This window comes from Schistocerca nitens, chromosome 12, assembly GCF_023898315.1.
Source record: "Schistocerca nitens isolate TAMUIC-IGC-003100 chromosome 12, iqSchNite1.1, whole genome shotgun sequence".
NCBI lineage: Eukaryota > Metazoa > Arthropoda > Insecta > Orthoptera > Acrididae > Schistocerca > Schistocerca nitens.
In genome coordinates, this window is record NC_064625.1 from 130,553,012 (window position 1) to 130,578,010 (window position 24,999).

The following is a 24,999-nucleotide window of genomic DNA, read 5'->3' on the forward strand; positions in this document are numbered from 1 at the left end:
ACACAGAAAAACACAGAGAAACCCATTGCCTTCAAAATGTTGCTTACTCTGTTTGATGTTTTCTCTATGGAAGGTAATTTGCGTAATTTCTTTTCCAGTTCGTCTTATAACCTGAAACCTAGGTTCTGCAGTAACAATAATAAAATTTGTGAGACAAGGCAATAAACAGTGTTTGTTTAGTTAATTTACAATGTTGCAACAAGAACACACAGCTGATTCAAGTAAAATGACATAATTAATCATTTAAGACAATTTCCAGAAACAATACCCCATCATGCGAAGATTCCAACGAAACTTACGTATTTAGAAAGATGCTTTGCCATAGCAGTGCACAAAAAAATCATGTGTGTACGTAACCGTCAGGAGAGACAAAAGGAAGGAGACATACATATACGAGCAACTTTTTCTCTGTCGTTCACACTGTTATCAACTTTTAGACGCGTGCCGATTAGGAGCTGTGGAAAAAACGACGCAAGAAAATAACGTTTCGCGAAATCTCATTCCAGGGACGTTCATGTTTAAATGTCGCAGATGCTCCAGTTGCAGTACCACGTGCACACTGGGCACGTACACTATATGGTCAAAAGTATCCGGACACCTGACTGAAAATGACTTACAAATTCGTGGCGTCCTCCAACGGTAATGATGGAATTCAATATGGTGTTGGCCCACGCTTAACCTTGATGACAGCTTTCACTCTCGCAGTCATACGCTCAGTCAGGTGCTGGAAGGTGTGTTGCAAAATGGCAGCCCATTCTTCACGGAGTGCTGCACTGAGGAGAGGTATCGATGTCGGTTGGAGAGGCTTGGAACGAAGTCTGCGTTCCAAAACATACCAAAGGTGTTCTATGGGATTCAGGTCAGGAGTCTGGGCAGGCCAGTCCGTTCCAGGGATGTTATTGTCGTGTAACCATCACAGACCGTGCATTATGAACAGGCGCTCAATCTTGTTGAAAGATGCAATCGGCATCCCCAGATTGCTATTCAACAGTGGGAAGCAAGAAGGTGCTTAAAACATCAATGTAGGCGTGTGCTGTGATAGTGCCACGCAAGACAAGGGGTGCAAGCCCCCTCCATGAAAAACACGACCACACCATAACCTCCGAATTTTACTGTTGGTGCTATACAGACTGGCAGATGACGTTCACATGCCATTCGCCACATTCGCCATACCCACACACTGCCATCTGATCGCCACATTGTGTACCGCGATTCGCCACTCAACACAACGTTTTTCCACTGTTCAATCGTCCAATGTTTACGCTCCTTAAACCAAGTGAGGCGTCGTTTGGCATTTACCTGCTTAATGTGTGGCTTATGAGCTGCCGCTCGTCCATGAAATCCAAGTTTTATCACCTCTTGCCTAACTGTCATAGTACCTGCAGTGGAACCTGATGCAGTTTGGAATTGCTGTGTGATGGTCTGGATAGATGTCTGCCTATTACACATTACGACCCTCTTCAACTATCGACGGTCTCTGTGAGTCAACAGACGAGTCGCCCTGAACGCTTTTGTGCTGTATGTGTCCCTTCACGTTTCCAGTTGACTGTCACATAGAAACCTGTGGACGTAGGGATGTTTAGGAGTGTGGAAATCTCACGTACAGACCTATGACACAGGTGGCACCCGATCACCTGACCACGTTCGAAGTCCGTGAGTTGCGCGGAGCGCCCCATTCTGCTCTCTCGCGATGTCTAATGACTACTGACGTCGCTGATATGGAGTACCTGGCAGCAGGTGGCGGCACAATGCACCTAATATTAAAAACGCATGTTTTTTGGGGGTGTCCGGATACTTTTGATCACATAGTGCACAACGCCACAACTACTAGGTCGTTAACGTTGTCAGCAGTGGGAAACAAAAACACTGTGGGGCAACACAGGCTGTATGTAACGTTCTTCATCGGCATAGTTTTCTCGATTTCCGTTGTCCTCGTTACCACAACATTTGGAGTAAGTTTCTAATTCTCCGTTTCTTGATTCGGAATAGCTACGACTTTCTTTATTATACGGAAATTGTGCAGCAAGGTGACAAAAGTCGGGGCGTACCTCCTAATATAGTTTCGGGCCTCTTTTTGCCCGGCGTATTGCAGCGACCCAACGTGGCGTGGAGTCAGCAAGTCATTGCGAGTCCCCTGCAGAAATACTGAGTCATGCTGCCTCCACAGCCGTCCATATTTGCGAAAGTGTTGCAGGTGCAGTATTGTGTACACGAACTGACATCTCAGTTACGTACAAATAACCGTATGGGTCAGGCAACCACGGCTGTAAAGCTTGTACATAATGCGAAGGACAATTAAACAATTTAAAATCAGAGATGGTAAAATAATCTGTCTGAAAACTGAGTGAAGGTCCAGATACGCAATGGCTGTTTATCGTTTTTTCACTGTATGATGACCGGTTTCATACCGTGGATGTACACTACTGGCCATTAAAACTGCTACACCAAGAAGAAGTACAGATGATAAACGGGTATTCATTGGATAAATATATTATATTAGAACTGACATGTGATTACATTTTCACGCAATTTCGGTGCATAGATCCTGAGCAATCAGTACCCAGAACAACCACCTCTGGCCGTAATAACAGCCTTGATACGCCTGGCCCATGCAGCTTCTACACGATACCACAGTTCATCAAGACTAGTGCCTGGCGTATTCTGACGAGCAAGTTGCTCGGCCACCATTGACCAGATGTTTTCAATTGGTGAGAGATGTGGAGAATGAGCTGGCCAGGGCAGCAGTCGAACATTTTCTGTATCCAGAAAGCCCCGTACAGGACCTGCAACATGCGGTCGTGCATTATCCTGCTGAAATGTAGGGTTTCGCAGGGATCGAATAAAGGGTATAGCCACGGGTCGTAACACATCTGAAATGTAACGTCCACTGTTCAAAGTGCCGTCAATGCGAACAAGAGGTGACCGAGACGTGTAACTAGTGGCAACGCATAACATCGCGCCAGGCGATACGCCATTATGGCGATGACGAATAAACGCTTCCAATGTGCGTTCACCGCGATATCGCCAAACACGGATGCGACCATCGTGTTGCTGTAAACAGAACCTGGATTCATCCGAAAAAAAGACGTTTTGCCATTCGTGCACCCAGGTTCGTCGTTGAGTACACCATCGCAGGCGCTCCTGTCTGTGATGCAGCGTCAAGGGTAACCGCAGCCACGGTCTCCGAGTTGATAGTCCATGCTGCTGCAAACGTCGTCGAACTGTTCGTGCAGATGGTTGTTGTCTTGCAAACGTCCCCATCTGTCGACTCAGGAATCGAGACGTGGCTGCACTATCCGTTACAGCCATGCGGATAAGATGCCTGTCATCTCGACTGCTAGTGATACGAGGTCGTTGGGGTCCAGCACGGCGTTCCGTATTACCCTCCTGAACCCACCGATTCCAAATTCTGCTAACAGTCATTGGATATCGAGCAACGCGAGCAGCAATGTTGCGATACGATAAACCGCAATCGCGATAGGCTACAATCCGACCTTTGTCAAAGACGGAAATGTGATGGTACACATTTCTCCTTCTTACACGAGGCATCACAACAATGTTTCACCAGGCAAAGCCGGTCAACTGGTGTTTGTGTATGAGAAATCGGTTGGAAACTTTCTTCATGTCAGCACGTTGTAGGTGTCGCCACCGGCGCCAACCTTGTGTGAATGCTCTGAAAAGCTAATCATTTGCATATCACAGCATCTTCTTGCTGTCGTTTAAATTTCGCGTCTGTAGCACGTCATCTTCGTGGTGTAGCAATTTTAATGCCAGTAGTGTATATCTTCATGTCACATAAAACGAATACTTCATGTGCAACGAATTCCAAGATACAAGTGCGCGCGAAAACATGTCACTACTCGATAAATCCTTGGATGATGCGGCAGATGCTCGGAAATTAGTGATCATGCATGCTTCTCATCGGATACCAATCTGCCGTTTCATCCAAGGTTTTACCGAACAGCAACATCTTTTTTTGGTCGAATTGTCAAGTATGTTCTACAAACCAATGGCGAACAACGGCGGTCTGGTGACATGGCGCATTGTCATCCACAAAAATGCCACCGTTCTTTAGGAACATTAAGTCCATGAGTGGCTGAAACTGGTCTGTATTGGTTCAGCTGAACTAGAGAACTCTGTCCATTCCATTCAAACACACCCGACACTATCATGGAGCTACCGCCAGCTTGCACAGTACCTTGTTGACAATACAGGTCTATGACTTCGTTCGGTCTGCGCCAACTCGAACCGCACCATCAGCTCTCGCCAACTGAAATCGGAACTTCTCTGACCAGGCCTCGCTTTTTCAGTAGTCCAGGATCCAACCAATATGGTCACGAGTCCAGGAGAGGCGCTGCGCCGGCCGCGGTGGCCGAGCGGTTCTAGGTGCTTCAGTCCGGAACCGCGCTGCTGGTACGGTCGCAGGTTCGAATCCTGCGTCGGGCATGGATCTGTGTGATGTCCTAGGGTTTGCTAGGTCTAAGTAGTTCTAAGTTCTAGGGAACTGATGTTAAGTTCCGTAGTGCTTAGAGCCATTTGAACCTTTGAAGAGGCGCTGCAGGCGATGCCACACTGTTGGGAGATTCCACTTGAAGGGAAGTAACCCAGGCACACGAAGAATCATACAGCACTGCGGAGAGACTTTTTGAATACACTAGACATGTGAATATACCTCGTTTATTCCTAGACTAATCTCTTACAGTTCGTTCTTTAAACTGCATAGACTGAAAAAAGAAATTGCAACACTTACTACAGGGGTTCCAGAAAAGGACTCCCTGATTTCAAAATTAAATATCTCGAAAACTAAGATCGATAGAGGAATGCAGTAAGCGGTATGTTTATTGTGAAAGCTGTAAGAAGTTTATACAGCAGTTTGAAATAATAGTTACAAAAGCTGCTAACAGATGGCGCTGTACGCTGTACAGCTCATATCAGCGTACATAAGTGAAATAATCGTATGAAAACAATCTTTGCAAACAATCACATCACAATGTTTTCAAAATGTTCACCATTGGCACTACAGAGATTGCGCAAACGAAGAATGAAATTCGCCATCACATTTCGTAGTGTCTCAACCGATATGGATTCACATGCCACAGAGATCGCCGATTCAAGCTCGTCCAGCGTGGCGGGATGCTTCGGGTAGACCATGTCTTTCACTGTGCCGCACAAAAAAAAGTCACAGGGAGTCAAATCCGGCGAATATGGAGGCCAATCCATGCCTGCACCAGTAAATTTGGGATATTCCAAAGCAATGACTCGATTCCCGAAGTATTCCTCAAGAAAGCGAAACACTCGTTCGGTCCGATGTGGTCGGGCTTCATCTTGCATAAACCATTCAGTACCTGGTCGATCCTCTAACGCTTGCTGTGTGGCGACAAATTGTTGCAAAATTGCAACGTAACGTGCACCAGTGACCGTTTCTCGAATAAAAAATGGGCCAATAATGGCTCTGCTGCAGACTGCAGCCCACACAGTAACTTTTGGAGAATACAGGGGTTTCGCTTCACACCAATATGGCTTTTCGGAACCCCAAAACCGCCAGTTCTGCATATTCACGTATCCATTCAGGAGGAAGTGTGCTTCATCTGTAAACCAGATGTAGCCAACATCAAATCCTTCACTATCAATCATTGTGAGCATCTGATTAGCAAAGGCAACCCTTTGTTGCACAGCTCGTACGGGTATGGCCTGGTCCGTCTGAATTTTGAATGGAAACATGTGTAGGCTCTTTCTCAGTATTTTCTGCGTGCTGGAACGCTTCAAACCAGTCTCAGATGCAATTCTACGGACGGATGACATTAGATTTCGCTGAATAGTTCCAGAAACTGTGGCGATATTTTCAGGCGTAACTGCGGTTTGCTTGCTGCCAAAATGCCCCACTAGATCATCAGTTACGCTGCCTGTTCGTTGAAATTTTGCGAAGAGCGTACGAATGTTTTTCTCATCGGGTCCTTTTGGAACATTAAATCGTGCTTGAAAACCTCGCCTTGTTGCCGTAGGACTCTCTTCTAACCTGTGGTACTCTAGCACCAGAAAAACGCGTTGTTCAATGGAGTACATGGTTTTAATCTCTTCCTTCGGTACGCTAACCTCCTTTCAAGTTTTAATAGTGGAAGTGATCGCTCTGGGCTTCGGATCACTATTTATACTAGCATTACGTATGGCGATTACATCGCCATCTGTTAGCAGCTTTTGTAACTATTATTTCAAACTGCTGTATAAGTTTCTTACAGCATTCACAATAAACATACCGTTTACTGTATTCCTCTATCGATCTTTGTTTTCGAGATATTTAACTTTGAAATCAGGAGGAGGAGGATGAGATTAGTGTTTAACGTCCCGTCGACAACGAGGTCATTAGAGACGGAGCGCAAGCTCGGGTGAGGGAAGGATGGGGAAGGAAATCGGCCGTGCCATTTCAAAGGAACCATCCCGGCATTTGCCTGAAGCGATTTAGGGAAATCACGGAAAACCTAAATCAGGATGGCCGGAGACGGGATTGAACCGTCGTCTTCGCGAATGCGAGTCCAGTGTGCTAACCACTGCGCCACCTCGCTCGGTTTTGAAATCAGGGAGTCCTTTTCTGGACACCCTGTATGTACCTATATGTTTAGTTTGACGTTGATATTACACCAGAATATTTTATGATCTGAAGATGGAGGTAGCCGAAACCGGTCATAGTGAAATGTAAACATTTATGTGATCAAGATGGACCTGTAAAATAAAGTGCCAAAAATATGACCACGGACTCATTTTCAGACTTTATGTCTTCAACTGATAAAAAATAATTATTGCAGAGTAACGAAATTTCGCGAAAATATTTGTCTAGGTATTGTATTTAAGTGATTAACATTGCAAGACCACAGTTTAATGTAAGCGCGATTTAACTCATTGCAAATGTGAAATGCTGGTACGTTAATAACTAGCGTAACCACCAAAATGTTAAATGGAGGCGTGAAAACGTGCGTGCATTGTATTGTAGAGGCGCCGGATATCATTTTGTGGGATGGAATTCCACGCCTGTTGCACTTGGTCCGTCAGCAGTGGGACGGGTAACGCTGTTTGTGGATGACGTTGGGGTTGTCATATGATGATGTGACGTGTGTGGTCGACTGGAGACAGATCTTGTGACCGAGCAGAACGAGGCAACAAGTCGACACTCTGTAGAGCATGACTGTCTACAACAGTGGTATGTGGTCTGGCGTTATCCTGTTGGAAAACACCCCCTGGAATGCTGTTAATGAATGGCAGCACAGGAGGTCGAATCACCAGACTGACATTAGACAGGCAACCCAAATTATATAATCCACATCGCCATGCACCTTAAGAGAGACAGCTCAGCTCGTATCATCTGCATCATCATGCACCTGGAGACAGATCTGGTGACTGAGCAGAACAAGGCAACATGTCGACACTCTGTAGAGCATGACTGTCTACAACAGTGGTATGTGGTCTGGCGTTATCCTGTTGGAAAACACCCCCTGGAATGCTGTTAATGAATGGCAGCGCAGGAGGTCGAATCACCCGACTGACATTAGACAGGCAACCCAAATTATATAATCCACATCGCCATGCACCTTAAAGAGAGACAGCCCAGCTTGTATCATCTGCATCATCATGCACCTGGAGACAGATCTGGTGACTGAGCAGAACAAGGCAACATGTCGACACTCTGTATAGCATGACTGTCTACAACAGTGATATGTGGTCTGGCGTTATCCTGTTGGAAAACACCCCCTGGAATGCTGTTAATGAATGGCAGCACAGGAGGTCGAATCACCAGACTGACATTAGACAGGCAACCCAAATCATATAATCCACATCGCCATGCACCTTAAAGAGAGACAGCCCAGCTTGTATCATCTGCATCATCATGCACCTGGAGACAGATCTGGTGACCGAGCAGAACAAGGCAACAGGTCGACACTCTGTAGAGCATGACTCTCTACAACAGTGGTATGTGGTCTGGCGTAATCCTGTTGGAAAACACCCCCTGGAATGCTGTTAATGAATGGCAGCGCAGGAGGTCGAATCACCCGACTGACATTAGACAGGCAACCCAAATTATATAATCCACATCGCCATGCACCTTAAAGAGAGACAGCCCAGCTTGTATCATCTGCATCATCATGCACCTGGAGACAGATCTGGTGACTGAGCAGAACAAGGCAACATGTCGACACTCTGTAGAGCATGACTGTCTACAACAGTGGTATGTGGTCTGGCGTTATCCTGTTGGAAAACACCCCCTGGAATGCTGTTAATGAGTGGCAGCACAGGAGGTCGAATCACCCGACTGACATTAGACAGGCAACCCAAATTATATAATCCACATCGCCATGCACCTTAAAGAGAGACAGCCCAGCTTGTATCATCTGCATCATCATGCACCTGGAGACAGATCTGGTGACTGAGTAGAACGAGGCGACACTCTGTAGAGCATGACTGTCTACAACAGTGGTATGTGGTCTGGCGTTATCCTGTTGGAAAACACCCCCTGGAATGCTGTTAATGAATGGCAGCACAGGAGATCGAATCACCAGGCTGACATTAGACAGGCAACCCAAATTATATAATCCACATCGCCATGCACCTTAAGAGAGACAGCCCAGCTTGTATCATCTGCATCATCATGCACCTCAAGGCAGGCAACTCAGCTTAAATCATACTCATCTGGAGCAAATGACTTCAGTTAGGTTGTCTATCTTATGGTGCATAATGATGCAGATGATGTAAGCTAGGTTGTCCATCTTAAGGTGTATGACATATTTTCCAAGCCAGATTTTTTCACACTGTGTACTCTGCAATAGCTAGTCAGGCCTATATAGGTATATGTCCAAAAATGTCACACAATCGACGTTATAATGTGACTAGCCCTGGAAATGATTCACAACTGCTAAATATCTACAGGAACAGGATATACACCCAATCTCCTTCTGCTCCATCTCTCTGTCCATCTCTTCTTTCCCCTCTCTTTGCCAATCTTCTCTTCCTCCTGAGCTCTCTGCCTATAACCTCCTGTCCATTTCTCTGCCCATCTCCTCCTTCTCCCTTCTGTCTCCATCTCCTCCTACCTCCTCTTTTTGGCCATCTCCTCCTTGAACCTCTCTACATCCATCCCCTCTTTCCCCCCAGCTGCAGTCCCCCTCCCCCCCATGTAACATAGAGTCTTATTATTCTTATAGCAAATTGAGATTCCATACTGGTTTCCATACCAGTAGTCTAATGAGAAGCTGATGAGCCATTAATACAAGTTTCCTGTTTTCTGTGAAGAAGAAAACAAAACAGCACATTGTGGTGTATCTAGTTTCGTATAAAAAGATATATAATGATGAAGAATATACATGGAACAAACAATTTATATAATGGTTTAAATGTCCTGCTATCGTAGTTAAAACTAGCTGCGAAAAAGAAAATAAAACCATACGATTTTACTAGAAATCACAGCGGAGCATTTCCTTTCTCACAGTCGGTTATAATAGAACATCCATATGCCATAGTTTTAAAAAAAATATATAGTCACTGGCAACCTTAATTCTTATTAGAGTATACTTTACAATTTCAAGTACTTTGTGAGATTTGTGGTAACAACATTTCTCCTTTATATATTACATATATATTCATATACAGGGTGAGTCACCTAACATTACCGCTGGATATATTTCGTAAACCACATCAAATACTGACGAATCGATTCCACAGACCGAACGTGAGGAGAGGGGCTAGTGTAATTGGTTAATACAAACCATAAAAAAAATGCACGGAAATATGTTTTTTAATACAAACCTACGTTTTTTAAATGGAACCCCGTTAGTTTTGTTAGCACATCTGAACATATAAACAAATACATAATCAGTGCCGTTTGTTGCATTGTAAAATGTTACTTACATCCGGAGATATTGTAACCTAAAGTTGACGCTTGAGTACCACTCCTCCGCTGTTCGATCTTGTGTATCGGAGAGCACCGAATTACATAGGGATCCAAAGGGAACGGTGATGGACCTTAGGTACAGAAGAGACTGGAACAGCACATTACGTCCACATGCTAACACCTTTTTATTGGTCTTTTTCACTGACGCACATGTACATTACCATGAGGGGTGAGGTACACGTACACACGTGGTTTCCGTTTTCAATTACGGAGTTGAATAGAGTGTGTCCCGACAAGTCAGGTCAATAGATGTTCAATGTGGTGGCCATCATTTGCTGCACAGAATTGCAATCTCTGGCGTAATGAATGTCGTACACGCCGCAGTACATCTGGTGTAGTGTCGCCGCAGGCTGCCACAATACGTTGTTTCATATCCTCTGGGGTTGTAGGCACATCACGGTACACATTCTCCTTTAACGTACCCCACAGAAAGAAGTCCAGAGGTGTAAGATCAGGAGAACGGTCGCCATCGTAAACATGTCCCTGCAGGTGCTGCTCGCCGACCGTTGCCCGTGTTTGTTACAACACGCAACTGAACGTCGGAGGTTTCAAGCGTCAACTTTAGGTTACAACATCTCCGGATGTAATTAACATTTTACAATGCAACAGACGGCACTGATTACGTATTTGTTTATATGTTCAGATGTGCTAACAAAACTAACGGGTTTCCATTAAAAAAAAACGTAGGTTTGTGTTAAAAAACATACTTCCGTGCATTTTTTTATGGTTTGTATTAACCAATTACACTAGCCCCTCTCCTCACGTTCGGTCTGTGGAATCGATTCGTCAGTATTTGATGTGGTTTACGGAATACATCCAGCGGTAATGTTAGGTGACTCACCCTGTATAATGGAAGTGAAGTCCCATGCTTCTTGACAGAGGGCAGGGGAACGATACGGGAGATCCGCACTAGGCAAGGTCCTAATGGAGATGGTTAGCCGTTGCCTTCCTCCGACCGTAATTGGGATGAATGATGATGACGAAGACGACACAACAATACCCAGTCATCTCGGGGTAGGTGAAAATTCCTGACCCCGCCGGGAATCGAACCCGGGACCCCTTGCTTGGGGAACGAGAACGCTACCGCGAGACCACGAGCTTCGGACAAAATCTTTTTGATCACATATCTTTAAGACTGATGATGGTGAGGTCCCATACTCTGCGGGAGACCCGCACCGACGTACTAGACAAGGTCCTTGTGGAGGTGGTTTACCATTGTCTTCCTACGACCGTAATGGGGATGAATGATGATGATGAAGACGACACAACAACACCCAGTCATCTCGATGCGGCCGGCCGGAGTGGCCGTGCGGTTCTAGGCGCTACAGTCTAGAACAGAGCGACCGCTACGGTCGCAAGTTCGAATCCTGCCTCGGGCATGGATGTGTGTGATGTCCTTAGGTTAGTTAGGTTTAAATAGTTCTAAGTTCTAGGCGACTGATGAGCTCAGAAGTTGTCGCATAGTGCTCAGAGCCATTTGAACCATCTCGATGCGGGGAAAATTCCCCGTGCGCGAGAAGCAAGAACGCTACCGCAAGATCACGAGATGCGGACTTCATATGTAATATATGTTAAAAATGTATGTGAAACCTATGTTCATACGAGTATTCATTAAAGTATTGTCTAAAAATTTGAAGAAATTCGGACAAGAATTTATGAGATTTTTGGTGACAACATTTCCCCTTAAATATTACATAAATATTTGTATACAACATATAATATAATTATATAACATATGTTTGTCTGAAAGTTTACTAAAGTATCATGTAAAAATTAGGAGTAAATAGGTCATGTACTTTCTGAGATTTGTGGTAACAACATTAAAGAACTTACCCTTATACAGGGTGTTACAAAAAGGTACGGCCAAACTTTCAGGAATCATTCCTCACAAACAAAGAAAGAAAATATGTTATGTGGACATGTGTCCGGAGACGCTTACAGCCCTGGAGAATGGCGTATTGTATCAGACCCTTCCACAATACGAGCACGAAGAGTCTCTACATTTGGTACCGGGGTTGCGTAGACAAGAGCTTTCAAATGCCCCCATAAATGAAAGTCAAGAGGGTTGAGGTCAGGAGAGCGTGGAGGCCATGGAATTGGCCCGCCTCTACCAATCCATCGGTCACCGAATCTGTTGTTGACAAGCGTACGAACACTTCGACTGAAATGTGCAGGAGCTCCATCGTGCATGAACCACATGTTGTGTCGCACTTGTAAAGGCACATGTTCTAGCAGCACAGGTAGAGTACCGCGTATGAAATCATGATAACGTGCTCCACTGAGTGTAGGTGGAAGAATATACTGACGAATCTAAAATGAGCTCTAACATGGAAAGTAAGCGTTTCCGGACACATGTCCACATAACATCTTTTCTTTATTTGTGTGTGAGGAATGTTTCCTGAAAGTTTGGCCGTACCTTTTTGTAACACCCTGTATAGTAGTATAGATATGCACATCCCAATGCGTAATGTAGTCCATTCTTTAAAGCTGCACGAAAACTGCAAACAGTATTCGCTACTGCCAATTACTGCACAGATCATTACTTCTACTACGCCTTTCTTGTTATTACAGTGAGGGAGAACTGTTATTTTCTGCAGCCTTGAAAGGTTTTCTTTAGCTGGTTCGTGATGGAGAAGTTAAACTCAGAAGAAGGGTCATAAACTTCTTCCGAACTCAACGCAGCCCCAGCGAAGGTAAAAAAGCAGAGAAATCACTACCTCCCGTCTCTGCACAGTACGTATAGGAGGGTGGCCTGCATTCCACAAAACCGCATTGTGAGAGCTGCTAGAAGGAACCCTTTTTAGTGAGATAAAGTCCTGAAAGGCAAGTGAAGTACCCAGAACTTGAGATCGTGAGATCAGACATTGTTCACGGCCATGCAAAAGAAAATAAAACGTAAATGTCGTGTGACTAGGGCCTCCCGTCGGGTAGACCGTTCGCCGGGTGCAAGTCTTTCTATTTGACGCCACTTCGGCGACTTGCGCGTCGAAAGGGATGAAATGATGATTATTAGGACAACACAACACCCAGTGCCTCAGCGAAGAAAATCTCCGACCCAGCAGGGAAGGGAACCCGGGCCCTTAGGATTGACATTCTGCCGCGCTGACCACTCAATATTGACCCCTGGACAATGTGTCTAATAATGTATTTTAAATACGACAGTATGCCATTTTAGGCACTGTATCACATTCAAACACTTGATAATGGTACTTTGAAGCCGAAATCATGATCGTGTAAATGTAACACTGCAAATAAAAAACAGTCTAATGGTGGTACTGACTTTAAAGAGATAGTGCTTTGGCTCGCAACAATTATTTCTGTAAAAGGCGTATTTTTTGTGCACGTCTACATGCAAAACTTTTGATAGGCTGGGACTGGAAAACCTGTCATGCTGTGGGAGACATTTTCTGTTTATCTTTCTGTGCAGTGCCACACCATTATGGGTGTGACAATATCTGTGATAGTAGGAATTTGTTAAACTTAAGAATATAAAATTATTATTGTTCGGAATTCGCATGGTCTAGTGCAGTTGGCTGTCGAAATACTAACACTGGCAAAACCAGCTATATGTCAGAGAGTGAAGTTAGGACGGACTTGTTACTGGGTGATTGATGGGGGTCCCGTCAAGAACGCACTCCAGTTCGGTCAGCCACAGGGAGACAGAAGGGGGGGGGGGAGAGAGAGAGAGAGAGGGAGGGAGGGGAGAGAGAGAGAGAGCGAGAGAGACACAGAGAGAGAGAGCGGTGGGGGTGAGGATGCCTCCGACTTAGAATACAGATGTCGATCTGGACTCAGAATTTCCAGTTTCTACGCCAGCCATCTTCCACATCCATTCCGTTTAAGAGCCGGCCGCGGTGGTCTCGCGGTTCTAGGCGCACAGTCCGGAACCGTGCGACTGCTACGGTTGCAGGTTCGAATCCTGCCTCGGGCATGGATGTGTGTGATGTCCTTAGGTTAGTTAGGTTTAATTAGTTCTAAGTTCTAGGGGACTTATGACCACAGCAGTTGAGTCCCATAGTGCTCAGAGCCATTCCGTTTAAGAGTGCTTAACATGAGCCAGCAATGCAATCACTGAACTAAAGGACATAGAGCTAGTTAATTTACATCACGGTTTCATTGCATAAGTTTAATATTCGCAGCCAACTAGTTGCCCAGCATGCTCTTTGCGAATCCCTTAAACTGTATAGGCATGTGTATTCAAATACAGACATATGCAAACAGGCAGAATACGGCGCTGCGGTCGGCAACGCCTATATAAGACAACAAGTGTCTGGCGCAGTTGTTAGATCGATTACTGCTGCTACAATGGCAGGTTATCACGATTTAAGTGAGTTTGAACGTGCTGTTATAGTCGGCGCACGAGCGATGGGACACAGCGAAAAACTGGGGATTTTCCCGTACGAACATTTCATTAGTGAATCGTGAATACCAGGAATCCTGTAAAACATCAAATCTCTGACATCGCTGCTGCCGGAAAAAGATCCTGCAAGAATGGGACCAACGACGACTGAAAAGATACGTTCAACGGGACAGATGTGCAATCCTTACGCAAACTATTGAAGATTTCAATGCTGGGTCATCAACAAGTGTCAGCATGCGAACCATTCAACGAAACATCATCGACATGGTCTTTAGAAGCCGAAGGCCCACTCGTGTGCCCTTGGTGACTGGACAACACAAAGTTTTATACATCGCCTGGGCCGGTCAACACCGACGTTGGACTGTTGACGGCTGGAAACATGTTGCCTGGTCGGGCGAGTCGCGTTTCAAATTATATCGAACGAATGGACGTGTACGGGTATGGAGAGAATGTCATGAATCTATGGATCCTTTATGTCAGCAGGGGACTGTTCAAGCTGTTGGAGGCTCTGTAATGGTGTGGGGCGTGTGCATTTAGAGTGATATGGGACCCCTTGTACGTCTAGATACGACTCCGACAGGTGAAACGTACGTAAGTATCCTATCTGATCATCTGCATCCATTCGTGTCCACTGTGGATTCAGACGGACTTGGGAATTCCAATAGGACAATGCGACACCCCACACCTCCAGAATTGCAACAGAGTGGCTCCAGGAATACTCTTCTGAGTTTAAAAACCTCTTCTGGCCATCAAACCGCCCAGAAATGAACATTACTGAGCATATCTGGGATGCCTCGCAAGGTGCTGTTCAGAAGAGATCTCCACCGCCTCTTACTGTTACGGATTTATGATTAATGGACAGCCATGCAGAATTCATGGTGTCAGTTCCCTCCAGCACTACTTCAGACATTAGTCGAGACCATGCCACGTAGTGTTGCTGCACTTCTGCGTGTTCGCAGGCAGGTGTACCAGTTCCTTTGCCTCTTTAGTGCAGCATCCTAGTCGTATACTTAACGGCTCAACTGACACCTCAGAGTGCGTGTCGTAAACTATTGTAACTTTGCAGGCACATTCTGCTAGCAAAATGTCTTGAGAATAGAGTTAGCACTAAAAGAGTAACAAATTAAAACGTTATGCTGAAATTTACTGCATGGACAGCGAAAATGTATTAAGCGAGAAACGCTTATTTTGTTCCATTATTCTGTGGCGGCCGGTAGCGAGCGAAGGTTTGTAAAATGTTTTAAATAATGTGTAGTTTGTTGGAAATAGCTAAGTCCACTCATTCTCTAGCATTCTATGTGCGCAATGAGTCATGCTGTTTAAAGACATATGCATTCCCAATTCCTTATATTACTACTTGTATTATTGTGCTAAACTATTAGCGTAAAATTGAACCTCTTAATAACCGTATGGAAAACTGAAAAACAAATTATTGTTGCTCATGTAAGATGCTAGATGGGCTACCTGCTACTGGATTTGTTTGGTGTGAACCCGTGTTAACCGTTTAGTCAGATCGATTCCATATTCCTAGATTTCCAGAAGGCTTTTGATACCGTTCCTCACAAGCGACTATTAATCAAATTGCGTGCATATGGAGTATCGTCTAAGTTGTATGACTGGATTCATGATTTCCTCTCAGAGAGGTTCAAATGGCTCTGAGCACTATGGGACTTAACAGCTGTGGTCATCAGTCCCCTAGAACTTAGAACTACTTAAACCTAACTAACCTAAGGACATCACACATATCCATGCCCGAGGCAGGATTCGAACCTGCGACCGTAGCAGTCGCGCGGTCCTCTCAGAGAGGTCACAGTTCGTAGTGACAGACTGTAAGTCATCGAGCAGAACAATTGTGCTATCTGGCGTTCGACAAGTTAGTGTCATAGGCCCTCTTCTGTTCCTGATTTATATAAATGATCTAGGTGATAATCTGAGCAGCCCCCTTAGATTGTTTGCAGATGACACTGTAATTTACCGTCTAGTAAAATCATCAGACGATCAATTCCAATTACAGAATGATCTAGAGAGAATTTCTGTATGGTGCGAAAAGTGTCAAGTGGTACTAAACAAAGAAACTGCGAAGTCATCCACATGGGTACTAAAAGAAATCCGATAAATTTTGGGTATACGATAAATCGCACAAATCTAAGGGCTGTCAATTTGACTAAATACCTAAGAATTACAATTACGAGCAACTTAAATTGGGAAGACCACATAGATAATATTGTGGGGAAGGCGAAACAAAGGCTGCGCTTTGTTGGCAGAGCACTTAGAAGATGCGACAAACCCACTAAAGAGACAGCCTACATTACACTTGTCCGTCCTCTACTGGAATATTTCTGCGCTGTGTGGGATCCTTACCAGGTAGAATTGACGGAGGACATCGAAAAAGAGCAAAGAAGGGCAGGTCGTTTAGTGTTGTCGCGCAATAGGAGTGAGAGTGTCACTGATATGATACGCGAATGTCATTGAAACAATGGCGGTTTTCTTTGCGGCGAGATCTATTTACGAAATTTCAATCAATAACTTTCTCTTCCGAATGCGTAAATATTTTGTTGACAGCTACGTAGGGAGAAATGATCATCATAATAAAATAAGAGAAACCAGAGCTCGAACTGAAAGATTTAAGTGTTTCTTTCTCCCACGGGCCATTCGAGAGTGGAATAGTAGAGAAGTAGTATGAAAATGATTCGATGAACCCTCTGCTAGGCACTTAAGTGTGAATTGCGGAGTAACCACGTAGATGCAGATGTAGTAACATGGATATACCATATCTTTCTTTTTATGTCATCTGCCTTCTGGATGCTTTGATGGGGACCACCAACAACGTCTCTCCTGTACGGACTTCTTCATTTGAGAGTAGTACTTGCGCCCTAATTACGACACAACGAAAATACCCTCAGAAATGTAGAAAAAGATTTAGGAATATAAAACTTAAACGTAAAAACAGAGTAAAATAGGAGAAAATGGAACGAACGTGTAGGCTGTATGGGTGAAGAAAGATCCTCAGTAAATCCTCTTAGTTATATACGCACTGGAAGAAGAAATGTAGCAAGGCGATACAAGAACGGGCTACCGTAACATGTAAATTTCCTACTACGGGAAGTGAAGAAGAATAAGAAGGAGAAGAGGAACAAAGCGGTGAACGTACTGAAATAAAGCATCCCGTTAGGTGTAATGCTGTATGACGGTAGTTAGTGAATATAACGAATTGGAAATAATGATAAGCAATAACTATCAAGGGATTACAAATTTAGTATTGGGAGGCAGTGTGGAGGGTAAAAATCGTAGAGGGAGACCAAGAGATGAATACACTAAACAGATTCAGAAGGATGTAGGTTGCAGTAGGTACTGGGAGATGAAGAAGCTTGCACAGGATAGAGTAGTATGGAGAGCTGCATCAAATCAGTCTCTGCACTGAAGACCACAACAACAACAACAACAACAAAATAACTGAAAAGGAGTAACTGTAAGGCCTGTTATTCACTTCGTTATTTACGTACGAATCAACAGCAACAAAATATAGATGCACTCAAGTGAGCTTCACATCATCTTGCAGGTAACACAGATAGTATTATACTCGTGTATAGCGGAGCAGTTGTTCAAAGTAGATTATACATTAGGACACTGTTTCGAAATAACGACTTTGGGATTTAAATAATGAAGTTCAAAGATTTATGCCACAGGATCTCTCAGTAAAATTTCATTCTAGTCAGAATATATTAGACGAACACTGATACAAAAATCAGTTGCGGAATTATACATAAAAAATTAACACTTCAAAGTTGAAGAGCGCAATAAATAGTAGAGGGGAGCGTTTGCTTGGCTCATCATGTCAGAATTTTAACCCTATTAGTAAACACCTCTGAATTGTCACACAGTGCACACCAGAGTCACAGTGACCGTCAACTATTTGCTGGAGAAACATCCCGAAAATAAAATATTTTATAATAAAATTCGGCTCTGATGTACTAAACTAATTTTCTTTCACCGGTCTCACGTACTTTTTCAATTAATGTGACCGAAACTAGAAAGTCAGTAATAACTGTATTGTCATTACAATTTTACTATGTAGCTTAAGTGAAAGTGGTCCAGTCTGAAGACGTTACTTGCAGTTTGATTAAATGAAGATGCTATTCACTTTACACGAATATTGGTTGGTTGGTTTTGGGGAGGTGACCAAACAAAGAGGTCATCGGTCTCATCAGATTAGGGAAGGATGGGGAAGGAAATCTGCCGTGCCCTTCCAAAGGAACCATCCGGGCATTAGCCTGAGCCGATTTTGGGAAATCACAGAAAACCTAAATCAGGATGAGCTGTCGTACTCCCGAATGCGAGTCCAGTATGAGAACCATTCCGCCACCTCACTCGGTAGTGCCTTTAAAACGACAGTTGCGTGAATATCTTTTGTTTTGGTTGGTCTCGATCTCTAAATCAAACTGGCGTACACTATGTGATCAAAAGTATCCGGACAACCCCAAAAACATACGTTTTTCATATTATGTCCATTGTGCTGCCACCTACTGCCAGGTACTCCATATCAGCGACCTCAGTAGTCATTAGACACCGTGAGAGAGCAGAATGGGGCGCTCCGTGGAACTCACGGACTTCGAACGTGGGCAGGTGATTGGGTGTCACTTACGTCATACGTCTGTACGCGAGATTTCCTCACTCCTGAACATCCCTAGGTCCATTGTTTCCAATGTGATAGTGAAGTGAAAACGTGAAGGGACAAGTACTGCACAAAAGCGTACAGGCCGACCTCGTCTGTTGACTGACAAGACCGTCGACAGTTGAACAGGGTCGTAATGTGTAATAGGCAGACATATATTCAGACTATCACACAGGAATTCCAGACTGCATCAGTATCCACTGCATGTGCTATGACAGTTAGGCAGGAGGTGAGAAAACTTGGATTTCATGGTCGAGCGGCTGCTCATAAGCCACACATGACGCCGGTCATGCCAAACGACGTTTCGCTTGGTGTAAGAGCGTAAACATTGGACGACTGAACAGTGGAAAAACGTTGCGTGGAGTGACGAATCACGGTACACAATGTGGCGAACCGACGGCAGGGTGTGGGTATGGTGAATGGCCGGTCAATGTCATCTGCCAGCGTGTGTAGTGGTTCAAATGGCTCTAAGCACTATGGGACTTAAAATCTCACGTCATCAGTCCCCTAGACTCAGAAACTACTTAAACCTATCTAACCTAAGGACATCACACACATCCATGCCGGAGGCAGGATTCGAACCTGCGACCGCAGTGGTCGCGCGGCTCCAGACTGAAGCGCCTAGAACCGCTCGGCCACTCCGGCCGGCTGCGAGAGTGGAAACTGTCATCAAGGCTAAGGGTGGGCCAACATCATATTGAATTCCAGCATTGCCGATGGAGGGCGCCACCAACTTGTAATTCATTTTCAGTAAGGTGTACGGATACTTTTGATCACATAGTGTATCTATCAGAGGTTAAACCTTTGCCTGTACAGTTTAGCTACTCCGCAACAAAACATGCCGCACACCGCAGTTCTTTCGTAAGCTGCCTTCGCCCTTTTCTTACCTTTTTCTGCTCTTCATGTGGCAAGCCTAGCGCTGAGCTCACTAATAAGAGAGAACAAAAGCGTGGTTAACACGGCAGCGTTTGAGACTTGGCTACGCGAGCGCATGCCGCCAGAATAAGCAACAGGGAATAACCGCGGCGATACAGTCTGCCTCGATTCCCGGATCCTCAGGGCTGAAGAAAGAAAATAAAACGAAGAGGAGCAAAAAAGGCCGTCATTTCCTTTCCGGCCTGCTCTCTGTGTTTTTCTTGCGGTCCTTCTTGACAATACGGGAGTACTCCCGAAATGTATTGGCGTCGCCGGCAGTGGAACGTACAACGTTCGACTGCGGGCGGAAGTTTTGCGATGAAAAGAGGGATGCCGCTCTGTGGCGAGCCACAAAGCAGTATTTTCTGAATACTTCAGTCGGGCCTCTCTCTCTCTCTCTCTCTCTCTCTCTCTTTGCAAGAACAGCAGCTTCGCATAAAGAAAGCACCGCTATATTCCATCCGCCGTGGCGACTTTTCGCACTGTGGTAACTGTATTGTGAAAAGAATCCCTTGAGTAACATTTATTTTGCTTCTGAATGGTACTGCCAGTCTTTGCTAATAAGTTGGAAGTAGCAAAGGGAATAAATGAACAGCACCAACCGACTATCTTAAATGACACGACAACGAATGTGATGCGATAAGAGTGAATTTATAAGCAACCCGAAACATACCCCACGTACACTTGGGAACTGGCAGTAACTTACGTCAAGACCTAACACAACGTTTTGGAGTAATGAACGAAAATAGTGGGGGAAAACTGAGGTTAAACTGTGTAGAAAGAAAATGGAAACAGGTCATCAGCTGACGCATTAAAGAAGTAATTATTTTATGCATTTTGCCACGTAATTAAAAGTTATGTTCTCGATGAACTGGGCATCAGATTTAGTGATCACGAACTACACTACTGGCCATTAAAATTTCTGCACCATGAAGATGCAGTGCTACAGACGCGAAATTTAACCGACAGGAAGAAGATGCTGTGATATGCAAATGATTAGCTTTTCAGAGCATTCACACAAGGTTGGCGCCGGTGGCGACACCTACAACGTGCTGACATGAGGAAAGTTTCCAACCGATTTCTCATACGCAAACAGCAGTTGACCGGCGTTCCGTGGTGAAACGTTGTTGTGATACCTCGTTTAAGGAGGAGAAATGCGTACCATCATGTTTCCGACTTTGATAAAGGTCGGATTGTAGCCTATTGCGATTGCAGTTCATCGTATCGCGACATTGCTGCTCGCGTTGGTCGAGATCCAATGACTGTTAGCAGAATGTGGAATCGGTGGGTTCAGGCGGGTAATACGGAACGCCACGCTGGATCCCAACGGCCTCGTATCACTAGCAGTCGAGATGGCAGGCATCTTATCCGCATGGCTGTAACGGATCGTGCAGCCACGTCTCGATCCCTGAGTCAACAGATGGGGTCGTTTGCAAAACAACAACCATCTGCACGAACAGTTCGACGACGTTTGCAGCAGCATTGACTATCAGCTCGAAGACCGTGGCTGCAGTTACCCTTGACGCTGCATTACAGACAGGAGCGCCAGCGATGGTGTACCCAACGACGAACCTGGGTGCACGAATGCCAAAACGTCATTTTTTCGGATGAATCCAGGTTCTGTTTACAGCATCATGATGGTCGCATCCGTCTTTGGCGAGATCGAGGTGAACGCACATTGGAAGCGTGTATTCATCATCGCCATACTGGCGTATCACACGGCGTTATGGTATAGGAGGCCATTGGTTACAGTCTCGGTCACCTCTTGTTCGCATTGACGGCACTTTGAACATTGGACGTTACATTTCATATGTGTTACGACACGTGGCTCTACCCTTCATTCGATCCCTGTGAAACCCTATATTTCAGCAGGATAATGCACGATCGCATGTTGCAGGTCCTGTACGGGCCTTTCTGGATACAGAAAATGTTCGACTGCTGCCCTGGCTAGCACATTCTCCACATCTCTAACCAACTGAAAACGTCTGGTCAATGGTGGCCGAGCAACTGGCTCGTCACAATACGCCAGTCACTACTCTTGATGAACTGTGGTATCGTGTTGAAGCTGCATGGACAGCTGTACGTGTACATGCCAACCGAGATCTGTTTGACTCAATGCCCTGGCATAGCAAGGTCGTTATTACGGCCGGCGGTGGTTGTTCTGGGTACTGATTTCTCAGGATCTATCCATTCAATTTGCGTGAAAATGTAATCACATATCAGTTCTAGTATAACATATTTGTCGAATGAACCCGTTTATCATCATTTCTTCTTGGTGTAGCAATTTTAATGGCCAGTAGTGTACCTTCCTTAAATTAATAATTCTGCAGAATCTTTTAAAAAAGCGATAGGGAAAAATATTAAAAGTAGCAGACGCGAACGAACGCAGCACTTACTCTATTCGTCATAACCAATCATTCAGTCTATCACACTACTACGGTCACTACGCTCTGTTCAGCATACCAATAAACCTGATATAAGGAAACACAAACGCTATGATTGGTCAAAAGCCGTAGCACGCGCACACTGGTGTTGTTGCGCTCTTGCACGTAGGTCCTCCATACGTATTAATTATATGATTACTAAGTTACGTTAAACGACACTTTAAGATATTCTAATGTACGAGGGACGTTTGAAACGTCCGTGCCAAAATATAAACTACTTACGTGTTTGGGGTAAACTTTTTTTTTATTTTCGACATAGTCTCTTTTTGAACTTAATACACTTCGTCCAACGCTGTTCTAATTTGTTGATCCATTCCGAATAATAGGAATTGTCCAAGTCCGCAAAATACGAGTAGCTATTGGTTTCTGCAATCGCCTCCTAGTTTGAATAAGATCTTCGTCTCACCAGCCATTCCTTCAAATTGGGGAACAAATACTAGTCCGAGGTAGCCAAGTCTGGAGAATAAGGGGGGATGTGAAACGAGTTGGACTCCTATTTCCATTACCTTTGCGACCACAACTGCTGAGGTGTGTGCTGGTGCATTGTCGTGATGGAAAAGGAGTTTTTTGCGGTCCAATCGCCGGCGTTTTTCTTGCAACTCGGTTTTCAGACGGTCCAATAACGATGAATAATATGCACCTGTAATAGTTTTACCCTCTTCCAGATAGTCGATGAGCATTATCCGTTGCGAATCCCGAAAGACAGTCGCCATAACCTATCCGGCCGAAGGAATGGTCTTCACGTTTTTTGGTGCTGATACTCCCTTGGTAACCCATTGTCTAGATTGTTGTTTGGTCTCAGGAGTATAATAATGTATCCATGTTCCATCCACAGTGACGAAACGACGCTTAAAATCCTGTCGATTCTTCCTGAACAGCTGTAAACCATCCTTGCAACAGTTCACACGATCCCGTTTATGGTCAAGAGTGAGCAATCGCGGAACCCATCTTGCGGATAGCTTTCTCACGTCCAAATGTTTATGCAAAATGTTATGTACCCGTTCATACGACATGCACACAGCACTAGCAATCTCACGCACCTTAACTCTTCTGTCATCCATTACCATATCATGGATTTTATCAATGATTTCTGGAGTCGCAACCTCCACAGGGAGTCCAGAACGTTCAGCGTAACTTGTGGCCATATGACCACTCCGAAAATTTTGAAACCACTTATAAACTGTTCTAATCGAAGGTGCAGGAGTCACCATAATATTTATCAAGCTTCTCTTTAGTCTCCTGAGGCGTTTGGCCTTTCATATAGTAATGTTTAATCACCACACGCAATTCTTTTTCGTCCATTTTTTGACAGTCACTCGGCTTCCTTGACTCACACAAATGCCAAACTCAAAGAAATTGACCAATATGGCGGAATCTTGGTGTGCGTTCATTCCAAAGATGCTACTAACTAAACATGAACTCGATACGCGCCGGTGGTGCCATCTCTCGGACTTTGCACGGACTTTTCAAATGCCCCTCGTATTACGAGGGCAGTTCAATAAGTAATGCAACACATTTTTTTTTTCTGAAACAGGGGTTGTTTTATTCAGCATTGAAATACACCAGGTTATTCCCCAATCTTTTAGCTACACAACACAATTTTTCAACGTAATCTCCATTCAATGCTACGGCCTTACGCCACCTTGAAATGAGGGCCTGTATGCCTGAGCGGTACCATTCCACTGGTCGATGTCGGAGCCAACGTCGTACTGCATCAATAACTTCTTCATCATCCGCGTAGTGCCTCCCACGGATTGCGTCCTTCATTGGGCCAAACATATGGAAATCCGACGGTGCGAGATCGGGGCTGTAGGGTGCATGAGGAAGAACAGTCCACTGAAGTTTTGTGAGCTCCTCTCGGGTGCGAAGACTTGTGTGAGGTCTTGCGTTGTCATGAAGAAGGAGAAGTTCGTTCAGATTTTTGTGCCTACGAACACGCTGAAGTCGTTTCTTCAATTTCTGAAGAGTAGTACAATACACTTCAGAGTTGATCGTTTGACCATGGGGAAGGACATCGAACAGAATAACACCTTCAGCGTCCCAGAAGACTGTAACCATGACTTTACCGGCTGAGGGTATGGCTTTAAACTTTTTCTTGGTAGGGGAGTGGGTGTGGCGCCACTCCATTGATTGCCGTTTTGTTTCAGGTTCGAAGTGATGAACCCATGTTTCATCGCCTGTAACAATCTTTGACAAGAAATTGTCACCCTCAGCCACATGACGAGCAAGCAATTCCGCACAGATGGTTCTCCTTTGCTCTTTATGGTGTTCGGTTAGACAATGAGGGACCCAGCGGGAACAAACCTTTGAATATCCCAACTGGTGAACAATTGTGACAGCACTACCAACAGAGATGTCAAGTTGAGCACTGAGTTGTTTGATGGTGATCCGTCGATCATCTCGAACGAGTGTGTTCGCACGCTCCGCCATTGCAGGAGTCACAGCTGTGCACGGCCGGCCCGCACGCGGGAGATCAGACAGTCTTGCTTGACCTTGCGGCGATGATGACACACGCTTTGCCCAACGACTCACCGTGCTTTTGTCCACTGCCAGATCACCGTAGACATTCTGCAAGCGCCTATGAATATCTGAGATGCCCTGGTTTTCCGCCAAAAGAAACTCGATCACTGCCCGTTGTTTGCAACGCACATCCGTTACAGACGCCATTTTAACA

The 24,999-nt window shown here is 44.8% G+C and overlaps 1 protein-coding gene and 1 non-coding gene across 2 annotated transcripts in view; both read right to left on the reverse strand.

Moving 5' to 3' along the window:
• LOC126214956 (C3 and PZP-like alpha-2-macroglobulin domain-containing protein 8) overlaps positions 1-24,999 on the reverse strand; it is an 877,403-nt gene that overhangs the window by 482,830 nt on the left and 369,574 nt on the right. The gene's annotated exons all lie outside the window — the stretch shown is intronic.
• On the reverse strand, positions 19,528-19,611 carry Trnas-gga (transfer RNA serine (anticodon GGA)). The gene is given in 2 exon segments: positions 19,528-19,562; positions 19,572-19,611. It is a non-coding gene; the product is annotated as a tRNA-Ser (tRNA).